The following is a 24,439-nucleotide window of genomic DNA, read 5'->3' as shown; positions in this document are numbered from 1 at the left end:
GAGGAAGCAGGGACAGGAGATGTAAAGAGAGAAACTGATTCCCTTTAAGCTCCTGCATTAAGTCATGCCTGAGGTCAGCTCTACTGACTTTATCAATTGTTTGAACCAGTAGATCCCTTTTCGCTTAAGCCAGTTGGATTGGGTTCCTGTCACTTGCGACCATAAGAATTTTAATGGCACGTACACATCAGGCCATCTAAGCCTGAGAGCAACTATACATTTGTTTCTTCTCAGGTTCCTTGATTTCATTTCATTATTATCAAGCTGCCTTCTGATTACTGTTGATTTTCCAAGTAGATCTTCCCAGGGAGAGTGGATGTACTCATCACATATGTTCATAGACTTTTTCCATCTAAATAAGAGGTTTTGAAAATTATTGTAAGGAAGTAAATGGGATTTCTGATTTTATAATTTGGTCATTAGAGAAGGTACAAATTGGTTTCTGGCTTAAAAGATCGAGAGTCAGATTCTGGACTGTGGAAAACTGATGAGTAGTAGCTGTGGGCTCTGGGTCTCTTCCCTTGAAGAACAGCCTGATAATAATGTGTGGCTGTATGGACATCAGAATCCTTTTACGTCCTTGTCCTTCAAGAGCCATCTGACACGTCTCCTATTTTCCCATTCCTTCAATGATTATTTACCAACCACTGGGTGCACTTAGTGAATAAAACTGACCAAAGGCAGCTTATATCCTAGCGAGGGGAGGCAGCCAACAGACAAGATAAATACACAATACAAACAGTAATAAATATTTGGGGGGACTGAGATGTTTTAGATAGGGTGATCAGAGCAGCGACTCTTGACCAAAGACCTAAGGAGAGTGAGGCAATAGCCGAGCAGTCACCAGGTAAGAACTCCCAGTAGAGGGAGCAGCCAGTGCTGAGGTCCTGGGGCAGGACCTGACCTGGCAGGTCTGGTGAGGGCTAAACTACAGGGGATGAAGTTAAAGAGAAGGAGACCCAGGGCATGGGGCATGTGGAGTCAGAGTGAGGGTGTGTGAGGCGGGGGCATTTGAGGGCTCTGAGCAAAACACAGCATGATCTGATTCACATTTGGGCAGGATCCCTCTGATTGCCTGTTGTGGATGGATTCCATGAGCTATGGGCAGAAAGCAAGACACCAGTTGGGAGGTGGTGGTGGCCAGAAGAAGAATAGAGGCTGGCAAGACAGGATTGCTGACAGACTGGATCCAAAGTAAAGACTGAAGGATAGCCCTGGGGTTTTGTTTTATGAATGCATGCATGTAGGTAAGTATCCATGTATACATGTATGTATGTGTGTGCATGTATGTTTGTGTTTAGCCTAAGTACCAATGCACCAACTTTGTGCTACAGTAACCCTTATTTTGTGGCACACTCAGTTATTTGAGTCTCTGTTCCTTCCACTGGACTGTGGGCTTCTTTAGGGTGAGTGCTTTTCTCATATTTGTTTACCCCAATCTGTGTGGGAGACATTCCTGCAGGGAGAAGATCATATGACAAAATGGAAAGAAGCATACGACTGGGACTGAGCACCTCTCCTTTGGGAACCCCACTGAGAGTGCTGAACAAGGAAAGAGGCCGTGTTTCCTGACTGGCTGGTGATGCAGGCAAGCAGTGCAGCGGTGGGGGAAAGCTCAGGACCAGTGTTTGGTGGGGTAGACTCGGAGGAGATCAGGGCTCTGGGTGGGTGGACCAGGCATTGTGGCAGGAGCATGAGTGAGTGATCTGCGATAGCACGGAGCAGAGCAGAGGCCAGCCTTCTGGAGGCAGCTGGCAGTGGCAATGGCCATGAAGAGCATCCAAGTTGGCAGCCTGATAGAATGAGGTGCACCAGGCACGTGTCACTAACGAGGGACACCAGATAGTGGCTAGAGGACAGGACAGAAACTGGAGCAGGACTCCGATTACAATGGAAACAGTGTAACTCAAAGGCCCTCCATCCCTTTGGAGAGTCTTAAGGAGATAAAGAAAGCGGAAGACTGAGATCATGCAACTGGGTAGGTAGTAGACATTGATCTAGAGGACATACTATGAACTATCAGAGTGACCTTGCCTAGGATAGGGCCTAAGGGACTTTTTGGTTTATAAGTGTTGTCTCTACAGGGCAGATCTGTTGATAACAACTAGTCTCCTCTGTTCTCTAGGGGCATTAGTAGTGCTAAGGTGGTTATTTTCTGGTTCCAAAGCTCTTCTTCATTGTCTTCTCTTTAGCTCTGTTGTTTGTTGATGTCCCATTCTGACCCATGTCCCTTGCTGGCCCCTGCTGGTCAGTACTATATTGGTTGCTCCCCTACATCAAAGCTTCTACAAAGATTGTTGTGTACTCTCATGCTGTCCCCAACTATTTATAAGATGAGGCTTCAACATGCAGGGTGGGGCAAAAGTAGGTTTACAGTTGTGAGTATGTGAAGCAATTTATTATTATATTATTATTTATTATTTATTGTAGTATTTGTCCATATGAACAACTGTAAACCTACTTTTGCCACAACATTACATGGGCTTCTGACTCAATTGGATCACCTTAATCAATTTGGCTTTTAAATTTTCTTTTTTTGTGAGATCTATTGTCTTCTGATTACGAAAGAAATAACATGCTCATTGCAGAATGCAATTGATTTTCTAGAGCTGTTATTTTAAGTTTGCATTCACAGGGACTGCCCACCCGGGCTATTTGGGAGATGCTGGAGGGGCATCTCATGAATGCAAATGCATCCTGTGCAGCCTTTGCTGTAGAAAGGGCTTCTGGTGAACCACATGTTCACAGCTAGTGCTGCCTGGACAACCTTTCTCATTGTGCAAACATCTTGTCTCTATCATTGCTTTATTGTCCCTCCCTTTCAGACATGCTTTTAGCAACAACAGCTGGAATGAAAAGGCATTCACTTACCAGGAAATATGGTCTTGCAGGGGCTTTGCTGCTTACTTGTTTCATGCTCTTCACTTGGACAGTTTGCATGTGATTTGAAGAGCTACCTCATGTACTCTAATAAAAGGGTAATATGCTAATTAGACCAGGTCAACTGGACATCTTCCAGACATCTGACTTCTTTCTGGATAGTTAGGGGGTGACCAGGCTGGCAGGGGGAAGTTAGGGGATGGCCAGGCTGGCAAGGGGCAATTAGAGGGTGCCCAGGCTGTCAGAGGGGCAGTTAGGGGGTAGCTAAGCCGGCAGGGGACTGGTTAGGGAGGCCATGGGCAAACTACGGCCCATGGGCCGGATCCGGCCTGTTTGAAATGAATAAAACTAAAAAAAAAAAAGACCGTACCCTTTTATGTAATGATGTTTACTTTGAATTTATATTAGTTCACACAAACACTCCATCCATGCTTTTGTTCCGGCCCTCCGGTCCAGTTTAAGAACCCATTGTGGCCCTCGAGTCAAAAAGTTTGCCCACCCCTGGGTTAGGGGGTGACCAGGTCAGCAGGGGACCAGTTAGGGGGCAATCGGGCCGGCAAGCAGAGGCAGTTAGGGGTGATCAGGCAGGCAGGTAGAGTGGTTAGGGGCAATCAGGCAGGCAGGCAGGCAGGCAGGCTAGTGATTAGGAGCCAGCGGTCCTGGATTGCGAGAGGGATGTCCGACTGCAATTGGTGTGAGCACAGGAGAACCCTGTGGGATGGGGCCTAAACCGGCAGTCGGACATCCCCCGAGGGGTCCCAGAGTGGAGAGGGTGCAGGCCAGGCTGAGGAACCCCCCTCCCGTGCACGAATTTCATGCACCAGGCCTCTAGTTTATGTATAATTTTGTAGTTCATTGTGTGCTGACTTTTGGGGTACACTCTGGTTTTTGAGTATGTACGGCTATTACACTTATATTCATTTGGTCAGAGTAGGAAGAATTAGTTAGCCAACAAAGCCCAGCTGCTATTGCATGCTACACATTTTTCTGTACCCTTTTTCTCCTCCTGCACTGTGGGCTGTATACATGAAGATTACCTGTCCTCATAAATGCCAGGGAGAAGAGAATAACATTTATGGAACATCCAGTCTGTGTCACTCGTATCTTCTGTGACTCAAACCTCACTGCAACTCTGAGAAAAGGGCTGTCCCTATCTTATAGGTCTCCATTGTAGATGCATGAAGAAACTGGGACTCAGGGAGTTAAGCACCTGCCCAAGAAGTTTGAGTTCAGTCACCACAGTTGCTGTGACTTTGGATATATTTTTCAATACTATTTCAGGGCTAGAGCCAGAAAAATTGCAATTCAAGGAGAAAAAGTTAAATTGCTTAACTGTTAATTGCAAAGACCAAGGTGTTGATTTTCTGTCCAGATTGTTTTTTTTTCAGCTCTTTCTCAAATCTACTTTTTCCTCGTAAACAACCGGCCGGCCAGGTGCCCGGGGATTGACATACGGCTGGGAGCAGATTGGTGTGAGCACAGACAGCAGAACCCAAGGAAAACCTACTGGCTTGGCTGATGGGGTGACAGCTTGGTAATGGGCCCCCGAGAGTGTATATATGAATTAAGCACCTTTCATTTCCTTTACTGCAAAAGCATCAATTAAGCTTGAGTAATCCATGGGTTTCCCCCATTTTCAGGCAGAAGAAAATCAGCACAAGTTGGCTCAAGTGTTTTTTCCCAGGCTTTGATCATTAATCGTCTTCAGCTCTTTCCTGCTATCCCCATCTAAAAAGACAACACTCAAATAAACACAGCACAACAAAACTAACCCCCCCCCCCCCCACACACACACACTGCCATTTCTGGAACCCACTACAAACATTTATTAGGCAATTTGTTTGGTCTTGAGTCCACTGAAGATATGCATTCAATGTTTTGAAGGCTGATTCTATGGAGAAGGTGCCAGTCGGTTCTCCTTAAGGTTGGTGGAGGCTTACTGAGAGCCCTTTTTGGCAGGTTGGCCAAGCTGATTGGCTTTGAAATCACCGCCTGGTCCCTGGCTGGTGCTGCCCTGCACTTGAGCCAAACAGATGTGTCTCTGCAGGCCTCTCCATCTGACACCAGCCCGAGAAGGCTTCGTTTGTCTTTAAAAGGCATCCCCTACCCCATACTCTCTTTTTGAAATGATGTTGGAAGTTCTGTGCTGCAAGAATCGATATCAGCAAGTATCTTCCCCACATCTCAGACCATATTGCGATGGTCTGGGGAATTCTGGACCCACCTGATAGGACCTTGGCTCCCTGAGACAGCAAGCCTCCCGAGATCACCTCACTCCTCCTGTGCTTCCAGCATCCACCCTCTCCTCCCAGCAAAACATCTCAGCTTTTCATGAGCACCGGAGTGGCCCTCTACCCAGGCACTTTCCTTTGGCCCCCACCACAGCGCTACTGGGTAAAGTTAGATGGAACCTATGAAACCCCTGATATACTACTGCCTTTGTCCTGGAAAAGAGATGATTTCAGGTAGTATCAGTCCCATTTTCCAGATGAAAAGTGGTTTACGATTTTTTTCCAGTAAGTGGAAGAGTCAGAGTCTCTACCCAGAGTTGATTGATTCTATATCCACCCCCGCTTTAAGTTTTTTTTAAAGTTATAAAACATTTTAATCACAAACAGGAGCCTGTTTATGTAGACATCATATTTTATACATAATCGAAGCCTTCCTTTAATTTCCTTCCTTCTCTCCCCAGAGAGATGCACCATCTGACTGTGGTATTTATCACCCTCACGTGTGACTTACACTTTCAGGCCATGTAAATATACCCATCAACGTGTGACTGCAGGGTTTTACATTTTCAAGTTTTATTTAGTTGATATCAGACTGTGGTTTGCTTTTCTTTTTTTCCTTCTGTGACTTTCTTTTTCATGTGTTAGGCATCTACCCATGATGCTGTAAATTCATTTATTATAACTGCAGAATGCTATTTCATTATTTGATAAGCCACAGTTTATTTATGTTTTCTGTTTGGTGTGCATTCTGTTGTTTTTTTTCTAGTTTCCCACTACTACCCACAGTCCTGCAGTGAACATTTTATATATGTTTCTTTGTGTGTACACTTGCGAATTTCTCTAGGAGTGGATTTCATAGGTTCCATGGTCATAGAGCATGCACATCTTTAATTCCATTGACCATTTCTGAATTGCATGCCAAAAATTTTCAACTGATGGCTTAGGCCCGCTCCCTACAGGGAGCGGGCCTAAGCCATCAGTCAGACATCCCCCAAGGGCTCCCGGACTGTGAGAGGGCACAGGCCAGGCTGAGGGACCCTCCTCCCCCCGAGTCCAGGAATCTCGTGCACTGTGCCTCTAGTACCCATATAAATACAAATTTGGAATTCAAAGAAGGAGGTGCTGAGTGGAATCTAGTCAGGTGAAATAATAGAGATAACCTGGATTTGGAAGCCACAGTGGCGGAGCTCCCAATGGTAGCGCCCTATAGGCAAGCTTAACCATGGAAACTGCTGAGATGGGATTTCCACTGGAACAGTCGAGGGGCAATTGCACACTCTTCCAGAATGCAAGCTTAATTCTCTGGCCCTCTTACATATTCCCTGAGATAGCCTTTATTAAATTCCTTTGCTGCTTAAACTTGCAGAAGTACATACTACTTGCAACTAAGATCCCCATCATCAGCCTGGCTGGCATGGCTCAGTGTTTGATCTTCGACCTATGAACCAGGAGGTCACAGTTTGATTCCCGGTCAGGGGACATGTCAAGGTTGCAGGCTCAGTCCCAGTGTGGGGAGAGCAGGAGGCCAGCCAATCAATGATTCTCTCTCATCATTGATGTTTCTATCTCTCTCTCCCTCCTCCTTCCTCTCTGAAATCAATAAAATATCTATCTATAATAATAAAAGCATAATATGCAAATCAACTGAACGGCCATCTGGACTCCTTCCAGATGACCTTCCAGATGAAGCCAGGGCTGTAGCTGCAGGATCGAGGCAGCCTCTGTGGCTGCGAGGGAGGGATCAAGGCAGCTGCCATGGCTGCAAAGGCCTACTCTTGCACGAATTTTATGCATCGGGCCTCTAGTATATATTTAAAAGCCAAAGCTACTGTTATAATCAGAACAACCGGAATGACTGGTCAACCAGTCACTATGATGCACACTTACCGCCAGGGCCAGATGCTCAATGCAGGAGCTGCCCCATGGTGGTCAGTGCTCTCCCAAAGCCAACCTCCCACAGCCAGCCAACCTCCAGCAGTCTCTCCCCTCAGCTGGCCGCGGTCCTTCCCCCTAACCAGCCAGGCCCAATGGGCCCTGATTGCCCCAATTGGGCAGTGGCCAACCTCCAGCAGTCCCTCCCCCTGGCCAGCCCGATAGCCAGCCAGGCCTAGGGACCCCACCTGTGCATGAATTCATGCACCTGGCCTCTAGTGTGTATATATATATATTTAAAAAGAATCCCATTGTCGCACTCACTTTTTGAGCTCTTAACTATTTGCTAGTGCTTCACCTGCTTGTCGTCATCCATCTCTCAAGCACTCTGCAAAGCCAGCATTATTAGCCCTGTTTTAGAGATGAGAAAACCAGGGCATGGGAGAGTAACTTACCAAGAGCAAGTGGTGGAGCTGGGGTTCGAACCCAACATTGACCGACTGCAGAGCCCATTGGCGGAAGATCGTCTCCTCCCACGACAGGTTGCTCTCTTGCTTTTATTTTTTTCTTCATAGCACTCACACAAGCTCGAATGATCTCATTTATATGTTTACTTATATCCTGTCTCTTCCAACAGACATAGTTGCTTAAAGAGCAGGGACCAGTCCTTGTTCATTGTATGTCTGGCCCTGAAATCACAATTAGATAGTAGGCACTCATAAATATCTGTTGGATGAATAAATAAACTGAACCAACCTACCATGGATTTCTTTAGGGAAAATAATCCTACCTGCATTTCTACCAAGCTCAAAATATTTTTAGTACTCTCTTGCATGTGTTCTTTTATTCAATAGTAACAGATTACAATGCCTCATGCCTCTTAGACCTTGAATCTAATGCCTGCTTTTCCTTTCTCCCCAGATATTTTAAGTCCTTCCAATGTCTACTCAAATGTGCTGCAATGCCTGTCCCCTGGGACTGTTTCCCCACAGCCACGATGGTCCCAGGGTATCTTGGGCCAAATGGAAGGAATAGAGCTAGAGAGTTGCTGCTGTTGACAGATGCTCTATGCATCTCTTCCACAGCCCCACTATGACCCAGATTTCAGCCCTTGTGTTTGAATGAGTTAATGGAGCCAAGAAATCATCAGCTTCTCACCTGTGAGAGGCTTGAGGCCAAATGGCCCCCCATGAATCTGTCAAGCATCTGGTAGGTGCCAGCCATTCTGTTTCTGACCCCATTCATTTCACTCATTATCCTTTCCCATAAACTCTCTATGCCAGCGGTTCTCATCCTGTGGGTCGCGACCCCTTTGGCGGTCAAACGACCCTTTCACAGGGGTCGCCTAAGACCATCCTGCATATCAGATATTTACATTACGATTCATAACAGTAGCGACATTACGGTTATGAAGTAGCAACGAACATAATTTTATGGTTGGGTCACAACATGAGGAACTGTATTTAAAGGGCCAGAAGGTTGAAAACCACTGCTCTATGCCATGCTCTTTTGGGCTAATGTCCCATGACCACTACCTTACAAATAACTATGACCAGACATCATTTTTCCATGGCCAACGCCTCCTCCAACCAATTCCTTGAAGATGGTTTGAGTTGTCTCTTCCCTCTTCCTCTTTTGTCATCTCTCGCTCACTCTTAAGGGCCAGAGTGAAGAATTGTGGTTGTTGACAGGATTGTAAGACCCAACTCTGCTTCCCCCTCCTAAATCCACTCACACAGTTAATTCCTGACACCAGAACACTTAATGGATAGAAAGAACTTTGGGGAAAAGGAACCATGGAAGGGAAAGAAATCAGGACTAAAACATTAATGTTTTCATTTCCCCTAGACCAGTGGTCAGCAAACTGTAGCCCCTTGAGTGTGGCTCTTCCACAAAACACGTACAGTGTGATTGAAACTTCATGGCCACACTCAAGGGGCCAAAGAGCCACATGTGGCTCGAGAGCCGCAGTTTGCTGACCACTGCCCTAGACTGTTATATGGTAAACTACCTGAGAACATAAAGCATGTATGCTTTAGGGGTGTCCAGGTCTAGTTGAATCCCAGTTATTCTGCTACTGTCTATATGACCTTGGGCAAGTTACCTACCCTTGACCTCTCTGAAACTCGGTTTCTTCATCTGTAAACAAGTCGTGTAATTGTGCAGTTTAGATATTGTGTATGTAAACCACTCAAAGATCAGGCACTTAGCAAAACCAGGTCAGGTATGACTTGGAGCAGTCTCCATTCCTGGCTCTCTGCCTGCCCAACACAGACACACACACACACACACACACACACACACACACACACACAGGCAGACACACATACTGCTCTCCCACATATATACACTTCCCCCCACACTACACATATATATACACATGCCACATACATATCATACCCACATACCCAGACACATATACACACATACACCCTTCTCCTTACATACACTCATTGCTTCCACACACCTACCACACAATACACATCACCATACATACCATATTACATACTCACACACACAACACATACATACACACCATTGCATACCATAGGGATACATACACACACATTTCCCCACATACAGGCCCCCCCCCCCCCCACATATACCCCTACCCCTATATACATACACCACATACACACATGTCCAGGCCAGTTTCCCATCTACTCAGCTGACTTGGTGAAAAAGGAGACTCTGTGCTATGATTTGAACACCTTAAAGGCCATTTGATTTCAGTGGGAGAAGAAAGGACGCAGTTTTACTTCTCTACCTGAAAGGTTCAAGGAAGTAAATGGGGGAAAGAACAGAGTAACAATTCAGGGAAGCGTTTCAAAAACCTAATAAAAACCCCACCAACCCTGCTATTTGGTTCCAGTTCTGCCCAAAAGGTCTTGGAGAACAGCAGGCCCAAGCTATTGCCTAAAACAGCCAGGGTTGGGGTGGTGATTTGCCTGCTCTTTCACAGGTAAGTTCAGTTGGCTTCTTGTTTTACTCAGATGGCCTTGCTGGAAGAGATAAGAACCCTCAGAGTAACCTCACCTGCAGATTGTATGGGGTGTTATATTCTTCCAAATGCCTTGAATGTTGTGCGATTATGGAGCAACCCTTGGGATGTGTCACAGCCGACAGCCATCTGCTCTTGCCAAGCCCTGTGAGCTTTGGCAAAACAGTAACTTGTTTAGATTCACATTGAATTATGGCTTGGGGCCGCAGTCACTAACCAGGCAATGTGAAAAACACACACACTCCATTTTTTGGTGTATTTTGTATTACATATTATGATCTTTGTGGGGAGGGGAAGTGGGGAACAGGTTGAACAGATGTGTTTTCAAGAAGGGAATTAAATTTCCTGAGCACTAGGAAGTTCAGCCCCAACACATATTCTCTCACAACATCCACGTGAAATGGGTGCTGTTTTTCTCCTCATTTTACAGATGACAAAACTGCTGAGGTAGGTAACCTGCTCAGGGCAACACTACTAATCAATCTGTGGTAGAGTCAGGATTCACCCTAGGCAGCTCGTCTTCCCGTGCTATACAATATATTGCCAGGGGCAAGGTCAAAGGCATGCTATCAGGAGGAATTAATCTTCCTCATATGTTTTCTATAAGAACAATTAATGTTAAATTATAGTTCCTGTTGGAGAAACACGCTTGCTTCTTGGGCAAACCAGTGAGAAAATTAGCCATGCCTCTCCCAGGTGGGAATGACCTGGGGTCTGGCTCTTGCCTCTGCTCTCACTCTCAAGCACTCGAATGATTCTTAGTGGGATTATTGGCATTTGGGGTGGAAAAAGACGGTCCTGATTACTGTTGGATATGTAGCATCCCTGGCCCTGAGGCACTAAACGCCCATCGTGTGCCAGTCATTGTGGCTGAAACGAGTGTCCCCTCCCTATGTCCCAATCCTCCCAACTCTGCTTAAGAGCCAACGAGAGGGCATCTTGCTGACGGCTGAGATGCTAGGGTCCAAGGGGACAGCGCCTCCTCCTGTGGGGAGGGGTGGAGTTTCCACTGTACAGAGGAGGAGGAGAAGGCTGGACTGGGGACCTGAAGGAGGGGGATGCGTGGAGGGGGTAGGGATGGAGAAGGAAAGAGACTGAGGTCTGGAGCAAGGGCTCTCCTTTATAAGCTAAAGGAGCCTCTGCTCTCCCTAGGCCTCTGCTTTCTGGCTGCTCTGGGCTCGATCTGGAGAAGGTTGAGTGCGTGGAAAGCATTCTGGGAAGGGGCCACAGGTGCTGCCACGTCGTCTTGCAGTAGCTCCAGCCAAGAAGGAATGAGCAAGCCCCCTTCACCTCATGGCAGGATCACCTCTCAAGAGACTTATCATCTTGCTGTGGCCCAGGGACCCCTCTAAGGGACAGGGGCATTGTAGGTATGGCTCAGGGGTTTTAGGAGGCTGCCCCAGTTGGGAGGACATTTCACTTGGAAAGTCTTATTTAACATTGAGTTATATGCTCCTTTCAGGCTAATCTCAACACAGTTGCCAGGGTGATCCTATCTATAATAATAAAAGGGTAATATGCTAATTAGACCAGATGTCATTCTAGATGTCCTTCCTGACGAAGCCAGGGCTGGAGGGAAGCCAACCCGGGTCCCAGGTGCCCTTGGGCTGTGAGGAGGGAAGCAGCCCAGGTCCCAGGTGCTGAAGGGACGCTGATGCGGACAACCAGGAGAAGTAAGGCCTACTCTTGCACAAATTTTTGTGCATCGGGCCTCTAGTTAAATATAATTCTGCTCAAAACCATCCAATGGTTCCCCATTTCACTCAAAGTGAAAAACAGAGTTCTCACAATTGCACCCAATGTTCTACATGTTTTTTTTCAATGTTTACCTCTCTGACCTTACTTCCTTATACTATCCCCTCTCATTCATTTTGCTTCAACCACATTCCTCTCCCTTGAACATATTGCTACTGCCTCAGGGACTTTGCGCTGGCTGCTCCTCTACCTGGAATGCTCTTCCTCTACATACCTGCATGGCTCCCCCCTCACCTTTTTAGGGAGGAGCATACTGACCACTCTTTCAAGTAGCACACAGTCCGTCCCTGATCCCTAATCCTTCTTATCCTTCTTATCTTATTGACATTTTTGCCATGGCAGCTGCCTGCAAACTCTAACATATTATTAGAAGATATATTTGTCTCTGTCCCCTCCCAGGGACATGATGTCCATCAAAGCAGAGGTTTTGTCTGGCTCGTTCACTGATGTATGTAGTGCCTAGAACAGGGCCAGTGGGAGCTTAATCAATATTATTGAATGAAATGCTTCTCTTAAGTTCGAATTCCTCTGTAGAAAGGGGCTCAAGGGATCAAATTGAAAGCTTTTCGATGCTTCTCATGTTCATACTTGCTGGTCCCTCTTTCAACATGCATGCATGCTTTCAATTTGATCCTCGTACAGCCACAGTACCCGAGACTCTAAATGCCCTCTGCATAACCTTGACTGCTTGCTCTGCTTTGCCCATTGGGTTGCACTGGCCCGTGAGCCACCCTTTGGAGCTCGCCTTTGCTAGGTTACACGGCTGCTCTGTGGAACTCTGCAGTGGTATCTCCCAGCCTGCGCTCTCTGGGCTTCCTGGTCTCCTGCCCAAGCCGCTACCTGAGAGTCCATGAAACAGAATCCACCCTCCCCCACAGCCCTCCCCGACCTCCATCCTTGAATGGGCATTCTCAGTGCACACTTCTAGCTCTCCTAGAATCTGTCTTTTTTTTTTTTTTTCTTTTTTCTTGAGCCATAAGTTTGGGAGCTGAGAGGCAGAGGCAGATGAAAAGCAAGGCGTGCAGCCACACACTCCTAGACAAAAGAGTTAAAGGATTTCTTCTAGCTGGGGATGAGATGCTTTGTGTTACATTAATGAAAATGACACAGAGGGGCCAGAGTGAAGACAAGAAAGTAATTCAGAAATTCCCTAAGTTAGAATTGATCAGCAAGTCCAGAATTCTTTAAAATTCTAATGAGCTTTCAGCATTTGTGCTGTTTGCTGGGCTTAAAGAAGCACACGAAAAACAAAGAACAAGAATTGCTTTTAGGTAGGGCGATGATGTCTAATGCATCTATTTTCCTCGCCATGTTCAGTTTTCATTTCATTCTGAGATCCCACTAAACTCAGGAGGTTGCCTTTGGGTTTTCAACACTGCAGGGGATGATCTAAATCTAAATAATAATAAAAAGCCACTGCTTTCATTAGACTTTTATTTTATAAGTTGATGGAAACATTTCATATAGGCATTAGGTTTTGTAACCCAATCTTGGTACTTGCTGAATCCCAGAGGGGCTGTTTCACTACCTGGGAGTTCCTGGCGTTTGCATTATTTCTCCAAGGCAGAAGGAGAAAATGCTTTCAGTGAAGGCAGAGTAGTGTTTTATTTGAAAGAATTCTATTTAAGGTGCACACACACACACACACACACACACACACACATACACACACATTATAGGTTCTCTCTCTCTCTCTCAAGCTATATAATAAAATTATAGAGTTTTGGAATTGAAAGGACCTCGAGATAATCTGTTCTAACACTGGCATGTTACATATGAGCAAGCTTCTGCCCAGACAGGTTAAGTACCTCATCCAAGGTCATCGGCATCTGGTGGAAGAGACCAGACTACAATTCAGGTTTCCTGACTCAAGTCTAATTTTCTTTCTGCTACACCACATTGCCTCCAAAATAAGATAATGTCTATGAAATCATTTTGAAAACTGGAATCCATTATACAAGTATTGGGTGGGTAGAGGGAGCATGATAATGAGTTTCTTTCTTCAGAGACAGGCATGAGGAACTCAGGTCTTTTTCCAAATGAAGTAAATTCATGTTACGTGAATCACACGTCAGATTTCTAAATAGGTTCCTGGGAATGGCCTCCAGCAAATGAGCATCAGAGAGGTCAAGCCAATGCATTCTTCATTCAAGCACAATATCTATACAGTATCCCCTCTTTTACCTTCCTTCTCACCCTCTCTATCTACCTCCCTCTTGTGTCCAGTTTTAGTTATTGCAGGCATGTCAATAGGCTGTATACACTCATTACAAAATGTTATGTATTATTTATTAAAATTATCTGGCCTATTTTTAAATATCAGCAGCTTTTATCAAGAGCAAATTAGAATGTTTTTACATCAACAGGAATAATTGGCTAATATAAAGACTTGGGTACTATTTTTAGAAGTTTAAAATAGTTTTATGATTAGAATGAGGACATATTTAAAGTTTGGTTATTAAATTGTTATTAATAAATTGAATCATATAAAAATCCTTATAATTAATTTAAATGTTTTAATTATAAGGAAACACTAATTTTTCAAGGTAGAAGGACAATTAAATTAAATAACATGACTTATTAAAAGCGTTAATTACTACTTTAACTACTTGGAATACTGAGAATTACTAAATATTATTGCAAATGACTTGAGGGAGTAAAATTTTATTTTGGTGCTATTAATAGATTAATTCACTAAATTATTACAGTAACTGTAAATAATTTTTTTTATTAGTCTTATGTTGCCCTCTATGATATATACATTCCCCAAAATGTATACATACCTTTGAGTAATTATAAAGGCAGAGTTTATTAAAATACATTTCATTTTCAAAATTGAGCTATCAGTCCTCATTCATTATAATTTCTTCTTTTTTCCTTGAAAGAAGCTTGTCCAAGATGTCAGTTTTCTAACCTGACCCCTTGTTAGTGTGTGAAATGTTGGCAAGAACGCTCAGAACTCACCGGAAGGAAGTTCTTTGGTAGCCTGGCCTACAGGCTCTGGATCCAGTAAGACAAATAGGTTGCTAACAAAGTCTATAAATCCAGACCCCATTTCCTGACTTTAAAAAAGTCCATGCAAAAGTCTGAGTGATGTTTACAAATAAGAGCCTACGTCCCGCCATGCGCCCAGCTCCTGTCAGTCTGTGACAAATCGGCCGCGTGCAGGTGAGAAGTGGGCCCGGGGCCCCTCTCCTGCCATCGGCACTCCAGCAGGCAGGCAGGCCCGGTGTCTGATGGGGAGGCCCCGGAGGAGGGTGGGCTGACGGCTGGCCAGCTGCACACGCAGGGCTGTTGCCACAGAACAGGCGACGCTCTGGATCAAATCTGACTGCACAGAGCGAGGGAATCCAGCTGTTAACAGGCCGAGTGTACAGTACAAGGAACAGGAAATGCGGGTCAGAAACTACGCGTCGCAGCAGATGGGGCAGGGAGATGGCATTCAGGCACCCAGCCTGGCAGAGAAGGCCTGTGGACACCTGGGGAGGCTGCACCCGAGTGTCTGCCGTTCACTGACGACCCCCACGCAGCGCACGGTTCTGGGGAAGCCAATCTCCCGAAATGGAGCCAGTGCGGGCAGCCAGGCAAGGCCGTGCATGGCAGGGCTGTGCGGGGCAGAGCGGGGTTCTCGGGCGGAAAGGGTCACGGGAGGATGAGGCAGCGCCAGCGGGAGACCTGCGCACATTGGGCTCAGCTGGGTATCTGTCCAGGCACCTGGGATGAGAAATCAGCCTGGGGGGACTTTTCTCTCTCCCTTGACCAACACGAGCAGAGAGGGAGGGAGGGCTGAACTAGTGGTAGAAGCAGGTGCCTTTGCTGGGAGCCTTTTAAAAAGACACAGATGTGTGGTGGCTGCTGGTGTCACCTGGGATTTGCTGCCATAGATGGGTCAGGTGTAAAAAGAAGGCTGTTCATGGACGCTGAAGAGCTGAGAAAACACTGGGTAAGCCCTGAGCTGCTCAGCATGGGCTGTGCTATCCATCCTAAGATACTGAATGACTGAAATCGCTGGTCAGCCAGTGTCTTCCCTGGGCTGCCTCTGAGGGACCCTAAAAATATCTTTGGGGGGCCTGGGGATGGCTTTAGATTCACCCTCCACTCCCCTCAGCACATGGTGTTCCAGGAAACAGGTTGGCAAGAAGGTCCAGGCTGAGAATTGCTGTGCAGGAGATGCCTGGTTCAGAGGAATGTTGTGATTTTGTGGGTCCAGTATTTTAGCCGTAAGCGTCTTTGCCAGAGACAACTTTGCCACGAGCAGTTTCGCCACCTAACTAATTGGCCACGGGCAATTTTGCCTAAAAAGGAGAAAAGCATGACTTTATTGCAAAAAGATTTGAATACATTTAAAGTGTATGTAGATTCATAGCAATCCTGCTCAAATAACTGAGTTTATTTGGGGGCTGTACTTAAGCACTTGAGGTTGAAGTCTCCCGTTACACAGTATTCTGCGTTGTCTTTGCGTGTTGATGCGTTTCCTTGTTCAGCATCACACCTTCTCTTTTTCGCTAAAATTCCTTCCTTCATTAAGAGAGAGATCGGTTTCCAAATGCTAAGATGCGTGGTTGTAACAGCTTTGGATTGCGTTGCGGAAGCCCCTACACTGTTTGCTCTCGGCGTGCTGTCACATGGCCATTGATAAATGACCCTAAGGTCTCTGGGAAATGTGGACTAAGATTTATATCATATAAAAATGGAAGCACTTCATCAATGGAGAAAGGAAACCAAACTGTCAACCAGTTATTTTATCTTTTTTTACAGCAATTGATTCATCGATGGAGAAATGAAAGCAAATAAGAAAAACCCCAACCTGTTATTTTATATTTTTTATGGCAGTCAATTCGTCAATGGAAAAATGAAACCAACCAACCAACCAACCAAAGAAAAACCCAAACTGTCAACAGTTATTTTATTTATTAATTTATTTTTTACAGCAAGTGCTTGTGGCAACGCTGTCTGCGGCCAAGGTGCTACAGCAAAGGTGCCCAGAACTGTGATTTTGGAGCCAAGCAGATAATCTCATCTCCTTTGCATGAAGGGCGTGGCCCCTGGGGCAATCCTAAAGCAGAGAGGGACGTCAAGGCTCGGCCAGTTCACTGTGCAAGTCCTTGGCAGGGCAATCAATCCATCCAGCTGAGCAAACTGTTGACTTATAGCACCAAACCAAGCAAGTCGGGCCTTAATAGACTGATGCTGGTTGGCTGCTTCCTCTCTTGAACTTGGTTCTGTTCACAAAATACTGATTTAAGGCACTTTTGATTTTCCAAACTCCTCTCAAACCTTCATGAGGAGGTGGTATAACCTTGGCTTTAAGCAGCAAAGGCAAAGGGAATGAGGTGGGAGGCAGTGAGGGTTTACTTCCAGGCCCCAGATAGTGTCCTCTTGGGGTGGGTGTTTCTAGAATACACCAGTGGCCTGGGGCTTTATAGATAGAGGCCTGCATCAGCTAGGGGTGTCCGAGGAGTAGAAGGCATGGTTCTTGCCCTCCTGGAGCATGTAGTCAACTAACAAATCAACAACAAACCATATCAGAAATATCTAGAAATATTTCCTTTTTAAAAAAAATTTTGTTTTATTGCTTAAAGTATTACAACGAGTATTACATATGTCTCCTTTTTTTCCCCCCTTGACCTTCCCCCGGCCTCCCCTACCCCCCAGTGTCTCGTGTCCATTGGTTATGCTTATATGCATGCATACAAGTCCTTCAGTTGATCTCTAACCCCCCACCTTCTGCCCCCCAACCCTACCCGGCCTTCCTGCTGTAGTTTGACAGTCTGTTCAATGCTGCTCTGCCTCTGTATCTATTTTTGTTAATCAGTTTATAATGGTCTTTATTATCTATAAACTAGAGGCCCAGTGCACAAAAATTTGTGCACTCGGGGGGGTCCCTCAGCCCAGCCTATGCCCTCTTGCAGTCTGGGATCCCTCGGAGGATGTCCATCTGCTGGCTTAGGCCGGCTCCCTGGGGGATCGGGCCCAAGCTGGCAGTCAGACATCCCTCTGGCAGCCCGGCAGCCCTCGGGGGATGTCCACTTACCAGCAGGGAGCAGACCAAAGCTGTAGTCGGACATCCTTATTGCTGCTGAGGAGGCAGGAGAGGCTCCCGCCACCACTGCTGTGCTGGCAGCCATCAGCCTGGCTTGCGGCTGAGCAGAGTCCCCCCTGTGGGAGCGCACTGACCACCAGGGGACAGCTCCTGCATTGAGCATCTGCCCCCTGGTGGTCAGTGTGTGTCATAGTGACCAGTGATTCCCAGTCTCTCTGCTGTTAGGGTCAATTTGCATATTACCCTTTTACTATATAGGATGAGTGAGATCATGTGGTATTTATCTTTCTCTGACTGGCTTATTTCACTTAGCATAATGCTCTCCAGTTCCATCCATGCTGTTGCAAATGGTAAGAATTCCTTCTTTTTTTCCACAGCAGCATAGTATTCCATTGTGTAGATGTACCACAGTTTTCTAATCCATTCATCTGCTGATGGGCACTTAGGCTGTTTCCAAATCTTAGCTATGGTAAATTGTGTTTCCTTTAATTAGCGTAAGAGGGACTATGAATGACTGGCCTGGACAGTCCAGGAAGGACTGAGGGTGGGAAGAGGAGATGCCAGAAAGAGAAGTAGGCTCATCTGGGCTGGGCCTCTGGGATGGGGTGGTGGGAAGTTGACTTAGGTTTTTGTTTTGTTTTGTTTATCCTCATCCCAAGATATTTTTTCAATTGACTTTTCAGAGAGAGTGGAAGGGAGGGAGGGAGGGAAGGGGGGGGAGAGAGAGAGAGAGAGACATCAATGTGAGAGAGACACATCAATTGGTTGTGTCCCCCATGCGCCTCCTACCGGGGCCAGGGATCGAATCTGGAACCCAGGTACATGCCCTTGACTGGGAATCAAACCTGTGAACCTTGGGTGTGCAGACTGACGCTCTAACCATTTAGAACACTGGTCAGGGCTTGGCTTAGGTTTTAGAAATGGAAAGAGAGGCTGGCAACGTGGTAGCTCCCCTGACAGTGATGCTTCTGAACAAACTGAGCCAAAAAAGTACAGGGCTGCCCTGAAGAAGGAGAAAGGAAAGAAACATCAGCAGGAACTCGCTCGATGGAGAGACTCAGGACTCTCACAGAAGACGGAGGAGGAAGCTTTTATTGAACAACAACAAGAGAAACTGTTGGAGATAGAGAGGCAACAATTACATGAGGAGTGGTGACTGTGGGAGCAGAGGCCAAGAAGAATTCAGAATAAAAATGGAAATGGAAGAGGCAGCTAGAAAACAGCAGGAAGAACAGGAAAGTTAAAAGGAGAATGAGAACAGTAGAGAAAGAGAGAGAAGAGGAGCCAAAGCTACAGGAAGAAAGAGAGAGAAGACTGGCGTGGGCTGAAAATAAGCTGGAAAATTTGAGCAAAACCCAGAACCACCCACAGACTGATGAGTGGTGGAGAAAGGTGGAGCTAACGGTCCATTCTATAGTAAAATGGGAGCTGGCAGACTTGGAGCTAGGTGTTCATGTAAACACAGTTTCCCAACCTCAAATGCCACCGTCCTTATCAGAAGCATGTTTCAGTGTTTGAATGGGAATGGAGCAGTGCTGAAGGGATGACTGTGACCCAGGCGCCAGCCTGGAGGGCGGAGAGGAGGAGACCTACCCTCGAAGACGTGCTCCCCGAGGTCCAGAACTTGGGGAAGGTGATCCAGTTCAAGATCAGCTGCAATGGAAACCTGTTCTGAGGGGCAAGGTATATGTTCAGTGCCGATCGGAAGAAGAATGACGAGTTGCCCTTTCTCTGTTTAACGGGTGATGGTATGCAGGACAGCAGCTCGTGTGAATTTCCTGGCCCGTGACCCCATGGAGAATGGCAATGTGTGAATTGTATGAAATACAGCAACGCCCAAGAGCTTCCATATGGAGGTTGTTTCATAGATGGTGGAGGGGAGGTAATGTGTCATGCAAGCATGCGCGTGGCTATCTCCTGGGCGTTTGCGATTTCTGGCTATCAACCTGAGCTGCAAATGCCAGGAAAACTCCCTGGAGACTAGGCAGCCCCGCTGTCCTACGCAAAAGCCTCTTGGGATGGGAGAGGGGTAAATACCTCTCATTCTTTGACTCCCACGGAAGCAAAACCAGTGCAAATTAAGTCTCAGTAGGTTATTCTGCACTTATCTTCATGCACTTGGGGTTGGTAGAATGGTTTCTAACTGCATCTACCTAGTCATACAGAGGCAGAGATACTTGGTAGAGAAGAGATCAGGGTTCTGAGAGTGCCCTTGTTGTTGGTCTCATTCCCTTATCACCACACACGCACACACTCACACACACACACACACACACACACACACGTGCAAAGATAGAAAGCTAGATCTCTAGATCTGAGAGTATGGGCTGACTTCAACCAGAAAATGACAACAGGTCCCCTGAGAGGAAATCTATCAAGGGCAGGAGTTGAGGCTTTACTGGCTGAGCCTTGGGAACTGTGGCATGTTCTGTGGTGGGTTAGCAGGTGGTCCACAATATGTTAGCGGGCATGTGGTGAAGAAAACCCCATCCACAATGATGGGTTGGAGTGGCCTTGTTCAGCGACTAGAGTGTGTCACAGGTTACATGGCCACAGATGTGGGAGTGGAAGGAGCTATGCCCTGAGCCTTAAGTAGTATTTTATGCAGCCTGAAGGCAGTGGTAGAATCTAGGCTGGAGCTAGGCAGCTGGGCGAGCCCTGTTTGAGTACGCGTGACCTTGAACACTGCTCCTGTCTCCACAGGCCCCTCCCTGTCTTTCTGGGTAGGGGTGGTGCCTGAGTAACTGAATCCCCAAGGAAGAGCTGATAGGGGCAGCCTCAAGGGGCCCCTCTGGGGTCTTGGCTCCCTAGCAGGGTGAGGGACTCTAAAAAACCAGGCAAAGACTAGGGATCCTTGTAGGAAATTGTGTGGAGGTTGAAACTGCTGGGCTTCGAGACGCTCATACAATTGCTTATTTGCAACTGTTGCCTCTAAATACCAAATAGATCTGGTACATTCTCAGTGTCACCAAGTTATCAACAGCTCCTCACCACCCTGGAGAAGGCACACGGGACTGTAGCATGTTCTAACAGCTCATGACGCTTATATCTCCAGGGGGCTTCCTTCTAAGTTACAGACTGTCATCTAAAGTATGTGGGATATTTGGTATTGGACTTAGCTGGTGATACATGTTATGTGTTAATTGAGCCTGGGGAGTAAAAGAAAATAGATCTAAATACAAACATGGGGGAAAGGCTTCCCAACATGAAACTGATGAGTATGAACTGCTTACCGATAACTTCCAACAAGTTGTTAAGCTGGTTGCAATAATTCATTTAAGAACATAAAGTCAACTTTCTCTGAATTTGTATTGCCCATATTTGCTGCTGTCATCCTCAGTCACAGCTGTCAATCACTTTGAAAGCCAAGATGTAAGAACCTGTTCAGGGCCTCTCTGATCTCTCCCTGGAGGACAATTGCTCCTTCTAGAGTGTTCTCTGAGGCTGTGCTAGGACTGGTGTTAAAATGGTCCTGAAATGAAGTTCTGCCCCTTCCCCTGGGAAAGACTCTTCCATGGCTAGAGCTTATCACAAAGACAAGTTCCCCTTGATATTCTTTTCCAACTTTCTGTTCTAAATGGCATCCTGGCAATCATTAATCACAATGAATAGCAAGTTATAATTAATAGAGGCCCAAATCATTCAAGTGGAAGATTACTCTTTTGAATTCTTGTATATTTCTTGGAAGATGTCCTTGAGTTAATTATTTAGTATTTGGGATTTTTTTTTTTCCTTTTAGCCACAGTCTTGTTTCCAGAAAGAACAAATTGGTCACAGTACTGTGGGGGAAGAGGGGATTATGTATAATGTATGCAGGAGACAGATGTTAAAAATAAAAACAGGGCTCTGGGGGATTTGCTGCTCCCCCTGCTGGCTTTTTAGAACAAAAAGGAAAGCTGCCTGGGCTCCCAGGGAGGGCAGATCACAAGGATGCTTCTAGGGCACCAATGAAATACAACCCAAGAGAGATCGGACCATTGTCAGTTTCCCTTCAACGTGGGACACAGCGGGTGAGGAGAAGAGGAGGTTTTCAAGCATATGGGAGGGTTTGGCGGCTGCAGGTTCCTTGAGGCCTGCCATTTAGTACACTGGGGGTCCTATCTTTTAGATGGAGCCATCCTGTGCCCCCAGGAATAAAAAACCACATCCACGTTGGGAACACGGGACATCAAGAGCTAAACTGGAATATGGAGGCAACCATTCATCAGTGAGACATGTAAGAGTGCAAATTAGAACCATACAGCTACAGGGTCGCTGGTTCTGTGCCCGAGGGGGAGGGGCAGGGAGTGTGGAAGTTTCCAGAGTCTCCACACTGGCCTCCCCGATTCCTGACCTGCTGGCATCTCCTTGGCAACTCAGACAGCTTGGGATCATGTTCCCAGGTACAATTGATATTGATGTCCTACATTATCTTGTTGGTCTCATTCGTGCCACTTGTTTTTAAAAGGGACACAGCTGTGTACTTATTCTCTAGACTCAGCAACTACTGGGTTACAAAGCTCCAGAGAGGAGTCCTAATGCATCCGGCTCCCGGCAGTTTTCAGCATCACTCTGGCATTGGGTTACAATGCCTGGGTCCCATTCCTGCTGACCTCGCTTCACCCTGCTGGCCTTGGGGAAGCCCGATTCACAGGCTCTTCATTGTGAAGGGTTCTGATGGAGAAATGGAGCAGCTTGGGTATTCAGACTGGAATCCTGCACTATGCAAGAGTGGGGAAGGAATGGTGCTTAAGACAAGTTCTAACATTCATTCATTCATTCACTCCTTCACTCCCTCATCAGGCATTAACATAATTAGAAATGCAATTTACTGCAAAGTTCATGTGGCTTTTAAAGAAAATTATTTCACAGCACTCAATCTTTTCACATTGAAATACATTGTTAGCAAAGATGCCCCACTTCTCCTGCCCCCTCCCCCGCCATAGCCATACATAATTTTAATGTGGCTTTGCAGCTTTCTCCTTGAGAGAAGGAATCTCTCTCTCCTGTGTAGCATCTGGGCTGGTCGTGTGACTTGCTTCCACCAGTAGAAGGTGGCAAAAATGAGGGCATGCCAGTCCAGAGCCTTGACCACTTCTGCTCTCTCTTCAAAACCTTGTCACCTTGACAAGAAGCCCAGGTGGTGACAAGAAGCCCTCTGCATGCAGCCCAGCTGCCCCAGCTTGAGGACATCCTAGATAATCTTACAGCCTGCTGACCTCCAGACTTAGGTGAGAGCCCCATCAAGGGGAGGAGAGCTGCCTGCTCTCCTGTGAGCCCAGCGGAGGCCAGAAGATTTCCCAGCCTACCTGTAGGCTTGGAACCAATAATCAGTGTTTACTCTTTTAAGCTACTAGGTTTCAGGATGGTTTGTTACATAGCAATTGCTAAGACACACACGCATACACAGCAGGAATAGTTTATATATACATCAACACTTCAGTTGGCAAATAGATCCAAGACCCACATTTCCCATCAAGTATTCCAAATGCATTCTTAGCAATGAGCAGACAAGGCAGATTCTGTCCACCAAGCCTGGAAGAATTGATTGTTACTAGGAATTTCAAAGATGCTCATCAGCCAAGGCCATGGGAGGTAAAGACAGTTGTGGCATGATTCCTGAGAAACCAATCCACTTTGGATAGCCCCAACAGGGCTGGTTCCAACAGTGGCCAGACTTCCAGAGGGTGGGGAGTTGCTATGACAACCAGCACACTCTCATTGTGCGCCTATTGCTGTTTTGGGGGGCAGGCATCCATCAGACACACCTTCCGTCCTGTTGGCAGCCTCTCCCCCGACCCCACTGCCCACCTCTGTGGTCTGCAGACCTGTTCATATAGCACAGGGAGCCACCTAAGACTCAGGGTTTGCAGACCCCGTGGAGAGGAGCTGGGTCTCCAGTGCTTCAGGACCATGAGGCCTGCCAAGCGGACTTGGAGCTGCAGGTGGGCTGGCTCCTACTTTTGCACAGGAGCTTCTTGCAGCTCAGGGCCAGTGAAGGGGCTCAGGAAAGCACGGCAAGAGAGGCTGGCCATGTCCTCACAGAGGGGGCGCTCTCGTTCCGGCTCCTGCTGCTGGAATGTGCTCTAATACAGGCCTAGGCAGAAAGGAAGCAGGGCCCGACAATTTGGGAGGTGAGCCACAAGGTTCCTGCCTTCTCCAAACCCTGCTGCAGCCTGCTCTTCTCTCCCCCAGGTCTGGAATTCACCATTAGGGTCACAAGTTGGCCTTTTATAATAATTACAGTGCGTGTATTATCTCATTTGTATTTTTCTCACCCATGTGAGGCAGGTGATATTATTCCCACTTTTGAGGAGGACATGGAGGGATAGGTACGTTGATTAAGCTGCTTGAGGTCCTGCTTTCTGTGACAGAACAGGGATTTGAACCCAAGTTGCCTGATTTGAAGGGCGCAGCTATCACCCACTGTGCCACAACCGCTCAGACAATCAAGGGGGAGGGGCTGCCTTCGAAGGTCCGTTGTATAAAAGGACGGCCGTGAGCCATAGCCAGCCAGAGGGAGCCGGGCAGAGAGCTACATGAAGTCGTTTAAGTCAATGTCACCTCGTAGTGAAAGGAGATGAGGCCCCTGAAATGTTCAGGATCAGGGTGTGAGCACAGGGTGGTTCGGACACCAGTCAGGTGCTCTTGTTCAGCTCCCACAGCACCTTGCTCGCC

The 24,439-nt window shown here is 46.7% G+C and overlaps 1 pseudogene; it reads left to right on the top strand.

The window, feature by feature from the left end:
* Window positions 1-15,131: 15,131 nt before the first annotated feature.
* On the top strand, window positions 15,132-19,732 carry LOC139016648 (U2 small nuclear ribonucleoprotein auxiliary factor 35 kDa subunit-related protein 2 pseudogene; annotated as a pseudogene).
* Window positions 19,733-24,439: the final 4,707 nt, after the last annotated feature.

Source organism: Myotis yumanensis, unplaced genomic scaffold (genome assembly GCF_028538775.1).
Source record: "Myotis yumanensis isolate MYYU_CA2020_CCGP unplaced genomic scaffold, mMyoYum1.0.hap1 SCAF_1, whole genome shotgun sequence".
NCBI lineage: Eukaryota > Metazoa > Chordata > Mammalia > Chiroptera > Vespertilionidae > Myotis > Myotis yumanensis.
This window is presented reverse-complemented; position numbering and strand designations above follow the sequence as displayed.